Genomic DNA, 4,336 nt, shown 5'->3' with positions numbered 1-4,336 from the left:
GAGCCCCAAGCCCACCAGCAAGCCTTCTCAGCCCGCCAAGAAGCCAGCGAGGAGTTCCAAGCCCGCCAGCAAGCCTTCTCAGCCCACCAAGAAGGCAGTGAAGAGCCCCAAGCCCGCCAGCAAGCCTTCTCAGCCCACCAAGAAGGCAGTGAAGAGCCCCAAGCCCACCAGAAAGCCTTCTCGGCCCGCCAAGAAGCCAGCGAGGAGTTCCAAGCCCGCCAGCAAGCCTTCTCAACCTGCCAAGAAGCCAATTAAAAACTCCAAGCCCACACGCAAGCCTTCTCGGCCATCGAAAAAGCTAGCAAAAAGCCCCAAACCCACACGCAAACCCTCTCAACCCGCCAAGAAGCCAGTGAAAAGACCCAAGCTCACACGCAAGCCCTCTCAACCCGCCAAGAAGCCAGCGAAAAGCCCCAAGCCCACCCGCAAGCCCTCTCAACCCACCAAGAAGCCAGCGAAAAGACCCAAGCTCACACGCAAGCCCTCTCAACCCGCCAAGAAGCCAGCGAAAAGCCCCAAGCTCACACGCAAGCCCTCTCAACCCGCCAAGAAGCCAGCGAAAAGACCCAAGCCCACCCGCAAGCCCTCTCAACCCGCCAAGAAGCCAGCGAAAAGACCCAAGCCCACCCGCAAGCCCTCTCAACCCGCCAAGAAGCCAGCGAAAAGACCCAAGCCCACCCGCAAGCCCTCTCAACCCGCCAAGAAGCCAGCGAAAAGCCCCAAGCCCACCCGCAAGCCCTCTCAACCCGCCAAGAAGCAAGTGAAAAGACCCAAGCCCACCCGCAAGCCCTCTCAACCCGCCAAGAAGCCAGCGAAAAGCCCCAAGCCCACCCGCAAGCCCTCTCAACCCGCCAAGAAGCCAGTGAAAAGTCCCAAGTCCACCCGCAAGCTTTCTAAGCCTGCCAACAAGCCATCAAGAAAGCCCAAGCCCTCACCATCTGCCAAAAAACCAACATGTGCCAAACGTACACCAAAACAATCTCCAGGGTCACATCATTCACAAAAGAAACCTTCAAATGCTCAAATTCCACAAAAGAAGCATAGACCTTCCAAGGCTATTCCAAAACAACCTTCACCACGTCCTAATGCCAAAGTTCCATCACATAAACATGTCTCATGTTCTAAACCAAAAGCACCAAAGTCTCCATCACACAAACCTCACTTTCCTAATCCTCATCCATCTCATCTTCATCCTAAAAAACCTTGTCATTCAGGATCTCATTCATCATCCCATCATCACCCACACCCAGGCCATCCACATCCACCTCATAAACATCCAGGAGATCAAAAACCACCTCACATAGTACCAACTTCTTCTGCTGGAATTACAGAAGTACCTGCTGCCTTAACTGATGCCCAAACAGATTTGTTTATCACAACTACTGAAACCACTGCCTCTTCACTTGGAACAAGGACTACTGTGTCAGGCAACACAGTCTCTACAGCAGTTGTCACAAGTGCAGAATCTACAGCTGCCCCTGCATCCATGGTATCTACTACAAAAACCACCACTGCTCTCGGGGCCACCACTGCCACTACAGCATCCACCACCACTGCTCTGGGAGCCAGCACTACCACTACAGCACCCACTGCCACTACAGCATCCACCATCACCACTCTGGGAGCCAGCACTGCCACTACAGCATCCACTGCCACTACAGCATCCACCACCACCGCTCTGGGAGCCAGCACTGCCACTACAGCACCCACTGCCACTACAGCATCCACCATCACCACTCTGGGAGCCACCACTGCCACATCTTCAGCCAGTGAAGCCTCAACATCTGAAGCTTCAACTGCAGTGGATGAGGGCACTACTGAATCAGCTACTGACAGCACTACTCTCCCTGCAACAGATGAATCAGCTTCACTAGAGACTGAAGCTACCACTCCAGCTGCTGAAACAACCACTTCTGAGCCTGCTGACTCAATTCCAGGAGATGAGTCTACCACTGAGAATCTGGAAGCCACCACTGCCACTGCAGCATCTTCTATCACTGTTCCAGGGGCCACCACTGCCACTACAGCATCCACTACCACTGCTCCAGGGGCCACCACTGCCACTACAGCATCTACCACTAATGCTCTGGGAACCACCACTGCCACTTCAGCATCCTCTACCACTGTTCCAGGGGCCACCACTGCCACTACAGCATCCTCTACCACTGTTCCAGGGGCCACCACTGCCTCTGTTGCCACATCTTCAGCCACTGAAGCCTCAACATCTGAAGCTTCAACTGCAGCATCTACCACTAATGCTCTGGGAACCACCACTGCCACTTCAGCATCCTCTACCACTGTTCCAGGGGCCACCGCTACCACTGCAGCATCCTCTACTATTGTTCCAGGGGCCACCACTGCCACTGCAGCATCCACCATCAATGCTCCAGGGGCCACTACCACTCCAGGGGCCACCACCGCTCCAGGGACCACCACCGCTCCAGGGGCCACCACCACTCCAGGGGCCACAACCACTCCAGGGGCCACCACTGCCACCACAGTGGATGACGTCACTACTGAATCAACTACTGACAGCACTGCTCTCCCTGCAACAGATGAACCAACAGCATCAGTCACCACTCCAGCTGTTGAAACAACCACTTCTGAGCCTGCTGACTCAATTCCAGGAGATGAGTCTACCACTGGGGCTGTGGAAGCCACTGCTACCACTGCAGCATCTACCACCATTGCTCCAGGGGACACAACCATTCCAGGGGCCACCACTGCCACTGCAGCATCTACCTCCACTGCTCCAGGGGACACAACCATTCCAGGGGCCACCACTGCCACTGCAGCATCCACCACTGCTGTTCCAGGAGCCACCACTGCCTCTGTTGCCACATCTGAAGCTTCAACTGCAGTGAATGAGGGCACTACTAAATCAGCTACTGACAGCACTACTGTCCCTGCAACAGATGAATCAACTTCACCAGGGACTGTAGTCACCACTTCAGCTGTTGAAACAACCACTTCTGAGCTTGCTAATTCAACTCCAGGAGATGAGTCTACCACTGGGGCTGTGGAAGCCACCACTGCCACTGCAGCATCCACCACCACCGCTCCAGGAGCTACCACCACTCCAGGGGGCACAACTACTCCAGGGGCCACCACTGCCACTGCAGCACCCACCACCACCGCTCCAGGAGCTACCACCACTCCAGGGGGTACAACTACTCCAGGGGCCACCACTGCCACTGCAGCATCCACCACCGCTGCTCCAGGAGCTACCACCACTCCAGGGGGCACAACTACTCCAGGGGCCACCACTGCCACTGCAGCATCCACCACCGCTGCTCCAGGAGCCACCACTGCCTCTGTTGCCACATCTGAAGCTTCAACTGCAGTGAATGAGGGCACTACTGAATCAGCTACTGACAGCACTACTGTCCCTGCAACAGATGAATCAACTTCACCAGGGACTGTAGTCACCACTTCAGCTGTTGAAACAACCACTTCTGAGCTTGCTAATTCAACTCCAGGAGATGAGTCTACCACTGGGGCTGTGGAAGCCACCACTGCCACTGCAGCATCCACCACCACCGCTCCAGGAGCTACCACCACTCCAGGGGGCACAACTACTCCAGGGGCCACCACTGCCACTGCAGCACCCACCACCACCACCACCGCTCCAGGAGCTACCACCATTCCAGGGGACACAACTACTCCAGGGGCCACCACTGCCACTGCAGCACCCACCACCACCGCTCCAGGAGCTACCACCACTCCAGGGGGCACAACTACTCCAGGGGCCACCACTGCCACTGCAGCACCCACCACCACCACTCCAGGAGCTACCACCACTCCAGGGGGCACAACTACTCCAGGGGCCACCACTGCCACTGCAGCACCCACCACCACCGCTCCAGGAGCTACCACCACTCCAGGGGGCACAACTACTCCAGGGGCCACCACTGCCACTGCAGCACCCACCACCACCGCTCCAGGAGCTACCACCACTCCAGGGGGCACAACTACTCCAGGGGCCACCACTGCCACTGCAGCACCCACCACCACCGCTCCAGGGGGCACAACTACTCCAGGGGCCACCACTGCCACTGCAGCACCCACCACCACCGCTCCAGGAGCTACCACCACTCCAGGGGGCACAACTACTCCAGGGGCCACCACTGCCACTGCAGCACCCACCACCACCACTCCAGGGGGCACAACTACTCCAGGGGCCACCACTGCCACTGCAGCACCCACCACCACCGCTCCAGGAGCTACCACCACTCCAGGGGGCACAACTACTCCAGGGGCCATCACTGCCACTGCAGCACCCACCACCACCGCTCCAGGAGCTACCACCACTCCAGGGGGCACAACTACTCCAGGG

Source organism: Sminthopsis crassicaudata, chromosome 6, assembly GCF_048593235.1.
Source record: "Sminthopsis crassicaudata isolate SCR6 chromosome 6, ASM4859323v1, whole genome shotgun sequence".
Classification (NCBI taxonomy): Eukaryota; Metazoa; Chordata; class Mammalia; order Dasyuromorphia; family Dasyuridae; genus Sminthopsis; species Sminthopsis crassicaudata.
The sequence above is the reverse complement of the archived record's forward strand: the minus strand, read 5'-3'. Positions refer to the sequence as shown.